The following is a 15,544-nucleotide window of genomic DNA, read 5'->3' as shown; positions in this document are numbered from 1 at the left end:
TCCCCCCCCCCCCCCACTAAAACTGGCTGATTTATCCTGCTAATTAAACTAGGCGGAATAAAGTTCACGTTAGAGCGGAGAGAAAGGGTTGAAGAGAAGACGACATGCAAGGTTTCAGGGGCAATGAGAGGGAAAAAAGGTGCTTCTGGCAGCCTCTTAAGATTCCACCCTTGCTTCATTGATACTCATCTCATTGCTGCCGAGCTGCAGGTTATTGTCACTTTGTCGTTAGCTGCAAAATGTAATCAAGTATAGTTTAGCAAAAGCCAAATGGTAAAGAAACACAAATTCCAAAGGTTTTGCTTGCACATCTTTCTCACACGCCCTATAATAATAACGGCCAAATTGCAATTGCATGCTGAAAAAAAAACAAAAAACAAAAAAACAATGTCAGCGCCTCTAAAGCATTCCAAGAGTCCCACGGGGCAGAATGCTCAGTTATTTTTTGTCTCCGATATTAATAAGAGGATGAGCAAAAAAGCGCCAATTAGCTATAATAATAAATGCTCGGGTATCGCCGAGTGGATCTGCGCTGACTGAAGTGGACGTCCTCTGCAATACGATCGCTTCCTAACGAGTGACCAAGAGAATGAGGGGATCAATTTGTCTCAGCCGGTTTCTGGCGTGACTGGAGCCAAACATTCCTTATCTCTTGAAAACACTGGAAGTCCCTGCTGGCTCCGGGAGGAGAGGCCGCTATTATTTCCCTCTGTAGCGGCATTCAGCAATGCTAAAAGAATATAGTGTTATAATACACCAGCTGTATGATTTGGTGACTTGGGAAGGCTGATGACTGAGTATCTTTTGTGCGTGTTGGACGCATAATGAGGACATTGTGCAGAGTAAACAAGGGGACCAAGGGAAGGGTGATGAAGAATAGCAGCGGGGAACGCATCCGGGGGGGTGTCTGGAAGCCAGGCATGCACCGATAACGCAAGTGCACGCCGATACCGTGTACCGATACTTGATGACGCTGCTACGTTTTGCAATTGTGATGACATTGTGTTTCATTTCAATCAAATGTTCTTTAAAAACACAAAACTTTTATTTTCAACGTGACGCCTTTCACCCGAATACAACACCTCTTCGTACAAACCAAACCAGTGCAACCTGTAGGCCGTTCTAGTCCGGATAAATGCAGAGGGTTGCGTCAGGAAGGGCATCCGGCGTAAAAAAAAAAAAAAAAAACTGTGCCAAACAAATATGAGCGTTCATCTAAAGAATCCCATACCGGATCGGTCGTGGCCCGGGTTAACAACGGCGCAGACGTTATCGGAGAATATTTACAGTATCGCCACTGATACCCAACACAGGTATCGGTGCAGCATTGAAGAATTGATAGCTTAGGCAGTAATCAGAGTCGAGCCGGTGCCTTTTGCGCAACTCCCGTCTCCTTCTCCTCCCTCGGCCTTTCTTCGCGGCTGCAGATTTGTTACAGCTCCATCAAGCCGCATCACCTTGGCTCACAGGTAAGTCACCTTCATTTCTTTTTGTATCCCTTCCCACGCCGGGCGGACGTCCGCCCGTGCGATGAAAGCGGAGCGGTGCGGGTTCGGTGTCACGTCGACTCCTCGCCCACTGTTTGCTCTCCCCCGACTTGCCCGTGCGCGGACTGACGAACCGCCGATCTCAACTCCCCGCAGATTGTGCAGGATTTGAGGAAGCGAACGCACGGAGAGTTCCGTGAAAGCTAAACAGGAAGGCGATGATTAAACTTTGTGCCTTTTGATTCCGAGCACGATTTTTGACAAATTTCCCGTGTTTGTCGGTCGACATACGTCTATTATGCGAGACTTTTGATCTTTTATTTCTTTTTCTTGTATTTACCCCGCATTTTATTGTGTCTATTAAGCACTCGTGGGGCATTAGGATGCCAAGCAAGCCACACACAAGATTTAGCCCTATTAAAAATGAATGCGCAATGATGAGAGAGACTATTTCCATTACGCTGGGTGATCTTACCATCTATCACCGCTGTCATAGTGACTCACGCCCGTTTTTTTTCTTCTGATTCACTTGCTTTCGTACAGCCTTTTGTTCCCGTCCCAGCGTTTCAACCGAGCCGCCTTCTGCAAGGACAACCGCACAGGGTTGCGCCGAAAACGCCACCCGAGTACAGTTTCTGCATCTCCTTGCTGATTTCATTGACTCGCGCTTGTGATGGCTGGCAGCCCATCAATGCAAAGTAATTACAATGAGGCACTGCGGGGTTGAATAATTGATGTGCTTTTTGGAGCTGATGTATACCGAAAAAGCTATCGGCCCGCAGTCCCGTCAGTAGTTTATCACGACGTGAGGGAGTGGGGAGAGTGCAGCCTGACTGCCAATGCATAGCGCTGTGATAATGATGCAAGTCTGGGCCCGTCAGTAGAGGGAAGACTGGGACCGAGCTCCCGAGATGGTTGCAGCTCAGCTATCAACTTCTTGCCAAAGATCAATACCTGGAAGAGAAATGGTTTCGTGCCAAAAACAGCTCAACATCCAAGACTGCCTCCTCTTTGCAGCGGCGGCTCTGCAGCATTTCTCTTGCTGCAGAGTCGGCGCCAACGTACGATCGGATTCGAAAAGTCGATTCTAGTGCTGAAATTTTAAACGTAAGGAACCAAGACATGCTTTGGTTTAAGCTACAACAACAACAAAAAAAATGCACTAAATATGTATTTCCTGTGCAACTTTACACGTACTGAACCCAATGTCTTGATTTGTCTTTTAATCCATCCATTTACTTTGCCACTTATCCTCACGAGGGTCACGGGGAGTGCTGGAGCCTATCCCAGCTGTCAAGGGGCAGGAGGCAGGGTATACCCTGAACTGGTCGCCAGCCAATCGCAGGGCATATCGAGACAAACAGTCGCACTCACAATCGCACCTGAGGGCAATTTAGAGTGTCCAATTAATGTTCCATGTTTTTGGGATGTGGGAGGAAACTGGAGTGCCCGGAGAAAACCCACGCAGGCACGAGGAGAGCATGCAAACTCCACACAGGGGGGGCCAGGATTGAACCCAGGCCCTCAGAACTGTGAGGCCAACGCTTTACCAGCTGATCCACCGTGCCGCCTGATTTGTCTTTTATTCAGAATTAAATATAATTCCGCAAACAGGTAGGGGCTCAGCGCGGATCCCTGATGCTGTCCCACCTCCGACTTAAATTCTTTCTGTATTTTTGCACATTGTACATAATTAATTATTTCTTAGTCCTGTTGATGTTTTTTTTTTTTTTATTCGACTGATTGATAGATCAGATGTAGTTTTTGGTTTATGTCACCATGTTTTCCTGTGTCGCTTATGTCAATGTCTTGTCTTGCTAATTAAGGTTTTGTTTCCACCCGTTCTCCCTCGTATCTACCAATCAGCTCCCTACCTGTGCTACTTGTTACTTGTGTCTTGTCCAGATGTGCTGTCTCCAACCTCGTCTCCAAAACATCTAACTTTGGCTGTCCCTCTAATGAGCTCGTTTCTAATCCTCCCCGACCTTCTCACTCCAAGCGAGAACCTCAACATCTTCATTTCTGCCACCTCCAGTTCTGCTTCCTGTTGTTTCTTCAGCGCCACCGTCTCTAATCCGTACATCATGGCCGCCCTCACCACTGTTTAAATAGACTTTGCCCTTCATCCTAGCGTAGACTCTTCAGTCACATAGAACACCAGACACCTTCCGCCAGCTGTTCCATCCCGCTTGGACCCGTTTCTTCACTTCCTTACCACACTCACCGTTGCTCTGGATTGTTGACCCCAATTATTTGAAGTCATCCACCCTCGCTCTCGCTTCTCCCTGGAGCTTCACTGTTCCCCCCCTCCGCCCCTCTCATTCATGCACATATATTCAGTTTTACTTCGGCTAATTTTCATCCCTCTCCTTTTCAGTGTGGGCTAGATAGAATAACTCTACATTTTTGAAGTCCATATCATTCCCTGCCCGACTGTAGTCACATAGCAGAATTTTTCAACTGTCTCCTCTGATTTCTTCCCGTTTTCTCAGAGGCAATTAATGTCTCTCTCTTTTTTTTTTTTTTTTTTGGTCTAGTGGCCAAATGTTGGCTTAGCCTCTTGGTCAGTGGGCCGCTCTCTGCGCCTCATTCCTTCTTTTAGTCTTTCGTGCTGCCATGCCTGCAAGCCTCTGCGCCAACCTCCATCCTGACGCACTCACACAACATTCATTATTTACAAGCCAAAAATGGAAGAATAACAGGCTCAGGGCGAAGAGTAACATATAAATAAAGTGCACAAACAATCCAGGGTAAAAGAGAGCTGGTGAGATGACGATTTAGTCGATATTGTTTGTGCGGAAACGTAGCGTGAATGTGACGATTACCCAAAATACCTTCAGGGCTTGTTTCATTAGCCTAATAATATTATCATCCATGCCATTTTCTAACTTACTGTGGGAATAGCCTAAAAATAACTGCTTGCTTGGGAAAAAAATCTATTTTTTTAGGTCTAGATATTGTATATAATGTATAGTGTTTGAATATTGCTGTGTTATAAAAGTAGTTTCATTGATTGCACAAACACGCTGGAAAAAAGCTCGAAGTGAGGCAGTCGGAACTTTGCCTCACCGAGTGCGGCGAACGTGATCAAATTAGTTCGTGTCGGTACTGTTCTACTACGCAGCGTGCGTGTTATTTTAATAAATGATTTATTATTCCAAAGCGTTGAAAATGGCTTGCTCTTATGTGAACGACGCAACATTAAAGTCATGTGTTCCTTGGGCGGGTTTCCAGAAAAATGGTGGTTTTGGAGATTCTGGGATCTGGGATGTCATCCGCAGTCGATAAGCGTGGCCGAATGATATCTAGACGAGGTTTATCACAACAAAAGTGACTAAACTACCTGAGTGATAAACGGGCTTTCACTTGCATACTGCTTTTCTAGCATAAGGTACTTAATGCGCTTTAACAAAGTCTCCTCACTCGCCTACTGATGACGCAGGATCAGGAGCGGCTGAGGGTTCAGTATTTAGCCCAAGGATACTTGGACATAGTCACAAGAGACAAGAATCAAACCCACACTCTTTGGTTGGAGTGGAGAACGACTGCGGATAGTCCCTGAATGGAAACTGCGATTCAGAGTACAATGCAAAAAAAAAAAAAGAAGCAAGCACAACCTGAACAGTTACTTCATTCGTTATGACAGAAATCAAATGATGAGCGTTAGGAGCGTCCCCGCTTGTCCTCCAAAGCTCATGAACGCAACAACAAGGTCTTTCGCAACAAGCACTCCTCGTTGCAAACAATACAAAGAAAACCTTTATTTATTTTGTTTCCTTTCCTCAGCACAAAGATGAAGTTCAAAGGGCTGTGTCTCTTTGACAAAAATACCAGTTTTGAAGTTCTCTACTCAAGAGCGGGGGGTGGGGGGGGGGGAATATTCATGATTCATTTTCTGCTACATTCATTTCACAGGCCTAAAAAAATGTGAAACTCTTTTTACTCTTTTTAAAGGAACCCACTGAAATTTACGTTTTACTTCAACTCCAGACAAAATAACGAATGTACAGTGGAGGCTCGACTTAACGGAGTAATAGTCTGTTCAAATTGAAAGCACTTTTGAGCCTAAAAACACCCAATACAGACCAAATCTATTGTACATAAACGCAAGTTGACTTAAACCATCCACAGACTCATGTGCAAGCGGCGAGCGGCGGATGTTTTCTGCCTACTTTAATTCACTCGACGATGTCGCCAAAGCTCGATATGTACAGAAGATCAAACTCTGTGAAAATATCGACCCGTATACTCTCCACAAAGGATCTAAAAGACTTCCGTGAAGTAGAATATCCGGACACGTGCTTATCGCTCGCAAAATGATGAGAACAGACTTTCAAATAACGATTCGTCTTGTGTACTCGAGCTTCGTTCAGATCTGCACGTCGTATATTTGCAAGCCGCTTTTGTTGACGTTTTTTTTTTTTTTTTTTTTCGATAACTCCATTGTAGCTTCTCCTTCATGCGATCTAATCTTTGGAACGCTGGAAAAATCACTTCCCAGTGTCTCCGTTCCCGCGGTTTCCACGTCCGTAGACGCACCGAAAATCTGGCACGACTACGATGGACAGCTGACTGCTTTTCTGCAAAGATGGCGGTCAAGTACCCGGATGAACAAGCGTGACGTCACGTGCAACGCAACCATAACGCCGTGCCGGTGGGAGAAAACCGTCGTGCCACGTTTGGCGAGTTGCGTCACTTTCATGACTTGCCAGCGTAATCTCACTTGCAATCGGATGCCATAGTAAAGGGCTTGTCAATAACTGTACCAAAACCAGCGGAGCATGTTTGAGAGACGCGTAAATGACGAGTACCCAAGTAAAAACGTCTGTTACTGGAAATGAAGTCTTTGCTGTTCACTGCTCTCGGCAATTCTGGAACTCATGAACTTCGTCACTTGCAAGAGGGCGAGTTGTGTTCCAGTCAGACATGATTATGTCCATTAAATCCAAAATCCATCTGTAAATGTCACTGTATAAGCAAATAAACAGTTCTTGCGGCTTTCCTCTGACAACCATCCAACTCCACTTTTTTTGTCTACATTGCCTTAATAATTCTGTGCGATTCTTCATATTCTTCGACACGTTTTACTATCTCGTTTTTTTTGTCTGTCCGAGTGATTTGGTTTTGAACATCAAAATGTTTTCTCAGATTTTGTACACCAGCTTGTTGTTTTTCCACCCGATAAATACATAAATAAATAAACGCGGGACTCGGCGATTCATTCTCCAGAATCGACGTGTGTTCAAGGTGTGTCCCACAATGCAAACTATTATTAACTCAAGGCAATAACAAACCTCCCGCTGCGCGCGGTCACGCTCAGGCAACATTGGCACAAGTCAACCTGTCAAGATTCATACCTTTAAAATAAAAGCATGCAGTACAATAACATTTTCAACCAACTTTCCTCGCTTCTTAGCAGTTTTTTTCGCAGCCACTCTCAATAAAGCACAAAACAGTTTAAACATGGCTGCCACATAAGCCTCCGTGGGTCCAACAAAAATGTAGTCAAACCGTTATGATACTAATGTGCTTTTATTTTGAAGGTTTGCCAATCCACAGGATGTATTACGCCAATGTTGCTCCAAAATTGCCCGACTGTTTGCCGAGCAGACCAGGAGGCTTGTTAATGCCTTGAGTGGTTATTTCAAGTGTGCAATGTGGGGGACACCATGCAGACCGTTGAAACCTTTTTACACAGAATAACAGAAATGTTCCCGTCGCGCTTGCATGGCTTCCTGTCTGGGTACTCCCTGTTTTGAAAAACACGCACGTCACATGAATTGAACACCGCAGCGGTGACATGAGCGTGAATAGTTGTTTATATGTCCCTTGTTTTGACTGGCAAGCAGTCCGGGATGTGCTCTGCCTCTCCCCAAAAGTCAGCAGCGCTAAACCGCAGCTCACCCATGACACCGAACAGGATAAAAGCGAGAAAATGGACGGATGAACTCGATGATTGTGCAAAGACAGGAGCCAACTGGATCGGCGCCAGCGGCTGTGCGGTTTCGAAACGCCGCAGCCGAACGTATCTGCCCGTGCAGCCGATGTTCAATTCATCCATCTATTTTCTTTTGCCGCTTGTCCTCACTAAGTTTGCGGGCATGCTTGGAGCATATCCCGGCGGACTCGAGCAGGGTGCGCCCTGAACTGGACGTGAGCCGATCGCAGGGCACACATACTGGAAATTAACAACCGTTTGCCCTTAGCTTCACACCGACGGGCACTTTAGAGTCGACAGTCAACCTACCGTGCACGTTTCTTCGGGATGAGGGAGGAAATCGGAGTGCCCGGAGAAAAGCCACGCAGCCACGGGGAGACCATGGAAACCCCACAGATGCGAGGGCGGGATTTGAACCTCGGTCCTCAGAAATGTGAGGCGGATGTGCTAACCAGTGCGATTGCTACGTTGAAGGCCTAAAAAACAAGACAAAAAAAATACATACAGTACATATATAATTTCTTATTTAAAAAAAAGAAAATGAAGGTCATTTCAACCTTCTCAGTTTGTAATGATCTTATTCAAAAGTTTGGGAAAATATAGTTCAATTAAAATATAAAAACCGTCTTCTTCTGACAAAAAGATCATCGGCTGCACAAAATGATTATGAGGACAATTTTCCTCTCCTCCTTTAATTTAATGCTCGAGTGACGGGAGGTCAATTTCACACACGTCCAACTTTTGAGCGTCTGATTGCTTTCTCTTATCACCCAGAAAACTTGATCATTAAGACTCGAGATATTTAGTGAGTACACTGCACACGAAATGCATCTGTGGAAGATGTTTCAAGGACACACAACACAAAGGCCGTCTCGCTCACTCGGCAATGAGGATTATGTTCTCGTTTGTTACACTTTGAAATGACACCCACAAACATTTTCCAGGTGTGTCATAAAGTTATGCGTACATTTTGCTTTCGAACGAATGTGGCTCTCCGCCATGAAGGATTTGAGGAAATGACTCCAATGATGACTTCAGCATTCTTCTCTACCGCCAAACGTCAATTGTTAGTTGAAAAAGATGACGTCGCGGGGGATAATTTGCTTGGGCGGGCGACGGAACGCCGACTGCAATTTGAATTCCAACAGGGGAGATGATTAAAAAAAAAATAGACTAGGTGGAAATTCAGACGTAGTTAACGGGATCAATGCGCTCCAGGAATTGACTTTTTCCCTTATTCTGATTAATAGCGCAGTTTTTGTCATGTTTTCCGTGCAGGTCAGTGGTCGTCAATCACTTTTCTGCCAGATCCAGGGAAACAAAAATGAATTGGATGAAATCCAAGATGAATTTACAGTAAATAGCTTCATGGCAATTTTTACGTAATGATTCAGATTTGTGTGACGTGAAAGGTACGTCGTCAGTAAATGCCGTCATTTCCGGCCGACAAGCCGCGACTTTTTTCCACACGCTTTCAACCCTGCGGTTTATGAGGCTAATTTGTGCATTTTTTTCTCTAACGGCCGCAAGGGGGCACTCGAGCGGAAAAGGTAAGAGTGAGACCGGAATATATGTGCTGAGGAAGTGACTTTTACCGGCCGTGTTAGTGCTGCACTGTGCGAGCATGTTGCTACTGTCAATGGCGTGTCTGAATCATTTTTACGGGTAATTTTTTTTTTAATACAAGATATGTATGTATATGTTTGCCGAGGAGTTGACTTTTACCGGCCATGTTAGTGCTGCGCTAGCACTGTGCTAGCATGTTGCTGCTGTGTTACTGGCATGTATCAATGATTTTTACCGGTAATTTTTTTTTTTTTTTTTTTTTTTAACCGGCCCTGTCAATGGCTAGCATTAGCGCCACGCTTGTGTTAGCGCTGCACTAGCTCTTTCTGTGTGCCGTCTTTCTTTGTAAATACTGGGTGAGGCTTCTAACCAGGTGGGCTCTGTAGGCCGGGAATTATGGTATTGAGATGTGTATTTAATGCTGCCTACCCTGTAAAGCTCTTCCAATTTTGCTCCAGTATTAGCCCCCCTCCCCCCGGCCCTACTAATACTCCTTCATATTGACTTTGCAATAGTATATTGAAACCCTCTGACCTCTGCAAAGGTACATGCACTTCTGCTGTGTGGGAATATGAGTTTGAGTACAGATGACTGGACTCTATAGATCCAAAGTATTGAGGCTGCTGGCGGAGGTTGCAGGAAATTATCCCATGAGGCTATTTGCTTTGATTGAAACTTGCCCTGTGTGAGAAGATAAGATGGCGTCAAAGGCTCCCTCAAAGGCTCTCGGCAAAGTCGACCCTGCTGCGGTTGCCGCACGCAACTGCTTAGTTTATCGACAGCTTCAACGACATAACACAAAAACACACACTAACCCTTACCGTTACACTAAATGTAGTTAGCAAGAGCCCCGCGGTTGTGTCTCTTTAATGAGCTGGTCTCATCTTGGCATAATCTTTTTGATCTTCCTTCTGCCAAAGCAGTTTCAATGGCTTCACTACATCACTACATAATACGCAGAATGGCTTCCACATGCCTGTCAACTAGCAAGACCCAAGAGAATTGTACTCATTTTTGCTAGCTCTCGACTTACTTTTTCCCGTATCGTGTGACTGAAGTAACCGTTTTTGACAGAGGCTCAGGAAGATGAGCCCGATTTTCAAAATAAAATGTATTTTCAACTCTGATGAGCAATAAAATGATTTTTTTGTTGAGCTGCTCCGTACGTCCTGGTTGAGGTCCACACGCCTGGCGGTTGGGGACACTTATTTTGAATGAAAACAGAAAATACAGTGTAATTCCCGGCCTACAGAGCGCACCTGGTTATAAGCCTCACTCAGTACATTTGTAAAGGAAATACCATTTGGTACATACATCAGCCGCAGCTGTGTAAAAGCCGCAAGTGCCCACATTGAAACCCAAATTCAACCACGAGATATTTACAAAGAAAACGGTACACAGAGAGTTTAAGGCCACGCGAACGCTAGTGCCACGCTAACATAAAAGAAAATCACTGAGACACAGCAGTGACACGCTAGCGCAGCGCTAACAGGGCCGGACCGGTACAAGCCACTTCCTCGGCACATATATTCCATCTCACTCTTACATTTTTCACTAGAGTGTCCCCTTGCGATCGTTAGAAAAAATGCACACATTAGCCGCATCGCCGCATAAACCGCAGAGTTGAAAGCGTATGAAAAAAGTTGCAGTTTATAGGCCGGAAATTACGGTATATTAGTCAATCCATTCTTTTTTCTTATTGCACCTCAATTCCTGACTATGGGACAGAGTTGCTCCATAAGTAAACGTGGGAAGGTTTCAAATTTCATTGAGTTTTTTTTTTTTTCCCTTTCAGTGTGGCCCTCGTTCTCCTTCATACAATCAAAGAAGGGGGGGGGGGGAAATCCCACCCTATAAAAAAACACTTTCAGAAGAGCCGTAACTATGACAACAAGGTCACAGAAGGTTGAGCGGTGGTGTAAAACTAATCACAACGTGACCCCTGAAGCTCTTGTTACAAACAAGTAAATTGTAATCAATGTCATTCACGAGAGAAGAAAAGTGACTGAACGGAGGATTTTTTTTTTTTTTTATTCTGTTGTTGTTGAAACGAACAAAATATCAGCACTGATAATGCACCCCAGCATGAAAAATGAAAATCACAAATACTAGCGTTTATCTGTCTTATTTTTCCCCAACTGATTGCGGCCCGTTAGCAAAGCGTCAGTCAGGTATTGATGTGTGCACGCAAACCCGCGAAACTATTTCACAGTTTCTGGACAAGCGCGCCATCACGTCGAGCCACCCAGGTAAACGGGTTATTGCCATATCAATCATAAAAAGTGACACGCGGCGGCGGACACCGCAGAGAATAGTGACCAACACCGCCACGGAGATTAATGCATACGCACGCCGCAATGCACATCGATTTTCTCTCTTGGTTTTATAAAGCCAGGTTTTTATGATATACAAAAAAAAAAAAAAAAGAGACAAAGATGAATCCATTGTTGATATTAGTGATACAACTTGTGCAACCCAATTATGATTTTTTTTCCCCCAAAGAAAATATCTTTTTGAATGGGGAATTAAAAATGCAAATGAGCTAGTGTGGTTTCACAAGTGTACACACCCTCACGGAAATGGGACATACGTAGCTGTGTTCGGAATGAACCAAGCGCATTTAAATTCAATGTTTTGGTTTGGTCTGAAACCATAAAAAATCTTAAACTCACTCATGATATTTACACAAATTTATGAACTAGTTTTGGAATCAGAAATCCATGCTAATGGGTTATTCAACTATAGTTGATGTTTAGTCACATAAAAATGCTTGCAATATCTCAATGTTTTCATTTATGATGTGACAATTTCAAATATTCGTCCAGATTTTAACAAGAATCATGGACGTTGCAGTCACTCACATTTGAAAAATGTACGGGTGTGGTCATTCATGCTCGCAGATATAAAGTTACGGGTGTGTGTTCTGTTTGTAATTATGAGTGTACCCCTTTAAGAGCGGAGGGGGGCGGTGTCAGGTAAACTAGGAAGTAGAAGTAGGCTGACCAGCAGCTCGTTCAGTCTTTTAAAAAAAAGACGTCAGGCTGTGGTTCACTTCGAGGGAACTTTGGTCAAGACTACAAAAAATAAGCAACGTCTTTCAATATCTACGTATTTCTACTCGTAACAAATTTTAAATGCGTGATTTTTCGAGCTCGGTCGTGCAGATGTGCGAGTGCGATGGCACGCGGGAGCATATGCGCCCGTCAAATCACAGTGACTGAAGTTGACAGACGTGATGTGCCTTCGTGGACCACATATAATCATGTGACGGGCCGCATCTGACGCCTGGGCCTTGGGTTTGATACCTGTGAATTGGACCGATCGATGAACTCAAAACAAATTGCAGTTCTTCGAGTAGACTTTTTTTCCGACTTTTATTTTATTGACTGATTTTTATTATTTTTTTTTGCTTATTAACCAAAAGCCTGAATGTTTTGCACTAACACTGACTAGCGTTTAGAATTTTTCACAATTCCTTCCACCTTATGTAAGACAAACAGTTCCAAAATTTCCAGCAGCGTGTTTCATTGAACGGTATATATGATTTCTTTTTCTTTTGGTGATGAGCAGCAATGTGTCTGTGACAAACATTCTTTGAATGATAAAATGCAGTTTTCTGGTTATGTAGTCATTTTATTATCATTATTATTCTTAACCTTACTTTGTTAAAAAAAAAAAAAATCCTAAAAAAAATTACTTCAATGACAATAGTGGGGGAAAAATAATCAGCTTGGGTCTCCTGCCCAAATGTCCTTGAAAAGATGGTTAAATGGACGGATAGAAATATTTAGAAAATACATGTTGGATAACCCTCAAAATGAATAGAAAGTATGGATGAATGAGAACTGAGAGACTGGACAATGCAGACAAGCACATCTCTGTGGATGCTGAACACCGAGATCAACATCCCATTGGGTACTATTGTGTTCTGAGGTCCACAATAACAATTGGTAATTCAACACACAAACATGCGCGCGCACACACATTTATGTACAGCAGTGTTCAAAATAATAGCAGTCAAATGTGACTAACCAACCACAGCTATTGGTAACTTACGGAAGAGTATTGCTGCCACACCAAAAATTAATGAAAAAAAAAAAAGGTTGCTATCACGTTATTACGTGATATTTTTCACGTTATAATGTGGATGTGTCATGTTAAAACATATTTTTCACGTTATAATGAGGTTGATTACATGTTATAACGTGAATCACTTCATGAATATTGTTATAACGTGAATCATTTCACGTTATAACATAATTCATTTCACGTTATAACGTGAAATGTTTCATGTAAAATGTACCACGTTATCACATGTAATTCATCACAATATAACATGAAACATATCCTAATAAATTGTACGTTATAACCTGAAAAGTTGGCGTCAACTTGTTGCAACCTTGTGGTCACTCACATCCTTCCAGTGTGGCATACAGGAAGACATAGCGAGAAGTGGACTCTCATTGAGTGTTGCACAAAACATGGATTTTGTGAGCTTTTTACGGAGTTGTGGTGTACCCGAAAATTGCCTCATGGAGCAAGAACATGTAGTAATGTAGTAGAACCGGAAGTAATTGCCTTTTGGGGGGGCAGGGTGAAGAGGGGTGAAGTTTATTTATAAATTATTTTCTACGTTATGACATGAAACAAATCTACGTTAAAACATGAAACGAATCACGTTATTACGTAGAGCATATTATGTTATAACATCAAAGTTCCACACTATAACATGAAATGAATTACATTACAATGTGAAACCTTTCACGTTATAACTTGAAATGTTTCACATTATAACGTGTAATTAACCCCATTATTACGTGAAACATGTTATAACATGAAACATTCACATTATAACGTGAAACATATTACATTACAACGTTTTTTTGTGTGTGTGTGGCAGCAATACGCTTCCGTAGTAACCTGTTTGACATGTCGCAATAAAAAATGTATACTGAAAATGTGGATTAATCTTGCTCGTCAATTTGAACTGCTGTTATTTTCAACACTATGACGGAAAACTGCAGATCTGCAGTGACAACTACAACTCTTCAAGCTGCCTTTTTTTTTTTTTTATAGAAAGTGTAAACTAGATTCCTGTACATGAATCCGATAGGAAGACTTGCAACAATCAACTATTGTGCAGTGGTCCCTGTTTTTCCTCTCATACGTATTTGTATTCCATATCGAATAGATTTTTCTAAATAACAGTGAATACAGAGCTTTGATTTAATCGTAAAATGTAAGTATATAAATAAACGCGCTGTTTCTTTGAGTCGTTTCCTAAGGGGTTCGTCTTGCCGTCAACTCTCTGTCCGGGGGTTCACTGTTGTCAGCCACCCAAGGTGCCTTTCAAAAGCCTAGCGGGTCGTAATTATGCAGCTTTTTTTAGGCCTTTGAAGGCACTTGTGATTGAGCTCCATGAATATTGCATGGGGAAACGTGAAATTCCCGTTACCCTACATTACAAATCGGAACGGGGGGCAGCACATAAGACGGTAGTGCGGAAGTACTGTAACTTTTTGTGGAACACGTCCGACCAGAGACATAAAACTTCACTTCCACAATAACGCGCCTTTCGGGAAACTGATGACTGCCTAATATCCGGCAATCGTGTCAACTCAACTGAAAATGTTAGGTGCACACAAGATGGCGTCAAACGATGGCAGAAGTCTGTACAAGTCACAGATACATTTTGGGTTAAAATGAACATCAAAGCGACGTAAGGAGTAAATCATCGAATCGGCACGGCTATCATTGGCTCATTGGTTTCTGCCAATTTTGACTCAAGAAGTCATAAAATATTCTTCACACTTTGCGAAAAATGACCCATATTACTGCAGTTTACTGAGTCAAAAATGACCAATATTAGAGTGCTATGTATTTATTCTGATCCAAACCACATAAGCATTTTCTGCAGTAAATGTACAATATCTAATATTTCCTTTCCACTGTAAATGTGAACTCAGAGAGGCAGGGCGGAAGAAAAACATGTTTAAATGTTTTAATTTTAATCCCCGATGGTGCGTGTGGAGCAAGACGGGTAAACCTCGTGCAAGCGAGTACTAAATGCATCAGAGTAGAGCTTATGTATTATAAATTGCCCGTCGCCTGACCAACCACACACTTGGATACCATAAAAACACACTTGCAGACACAAAAAGGGCTCATATGGAAATAACATGCTTTGGGAAAAATGGGAAATGAAACATTTTCTTATTGAGGAGTAGATCTTTTGAAACTTCTTTAAGGTTGAGAGACTGTTTACACAAAGTGTTTCCCCGTGTAGTGTAGCTTTTATGTTGAACTGTATACTCTAACAAAAATTAATGACATCAATTCTACTGTCGCCATTTTAGTTCTATCTCACGAACCAGCAGTAAGTTTCCCAAATATTTCTTATTAAATCCCATCGCGCCTCCTTTGACTGAGTCCTCCTTAATTACGATGTACAGAATTTCACAAAATAGCTGAAGGCTTCCGGGGACGCAAAAACACTAAGAAACAATGACGCATTTAGCAGTCAATCAAAAAGGAGGCGAAAAAAAAAAAAAAG

General features: G+C 42.8%; 1 long non-coding RNA gene across 1 annotated transcript in view; it reads right to left on the bottom strand.

The window, feature by feature from the left end:
• Positions 1-1,204: 1,204 nt before the first annotated feature.
• Positions 1,205-15,544, bottom strand: part of LOC133497692 (uncharacterized) — a 184,612-nt gene continuing 170,272 nt past the window's right edge. The window contains exons 5-6 of the long non-coding RNA XR_009794086.1: positions 7,735-7,901; positions 1,205-2,441 (exon numbers count right to left, since the gene is read on the bottom strand). This is a non-coding gene — a long non-coding RNA (uncharacterized LOC133497692). The remainder of the gene's footprint in view (positions 2,442-7,734; positions 7,902-15,544) is intronic.

The sequence above is a fragment of the Syngnathoides biaculeatus genome, chromosome 3, assembly GCF_019802595.1.
Source record: "Syngnathoides biaculeatus isolate LvHL_M chromosome 3, ASM1980259v1, whole genome shotgun sequence".
In the NCBI taxonomy this organism is placed as follows: domain Eukaryota; kingdom Metazoa; phylum Chordata; class Actinopteri; order Syngnathiformes; family Syngnathidae; genus Syngnathoides; species Syngnathoides biaculeatus.
Note: the sequence above shows the minus strand (reverse complement) of the source record. Positions and strands in the feature narration are given on the sequence as shown.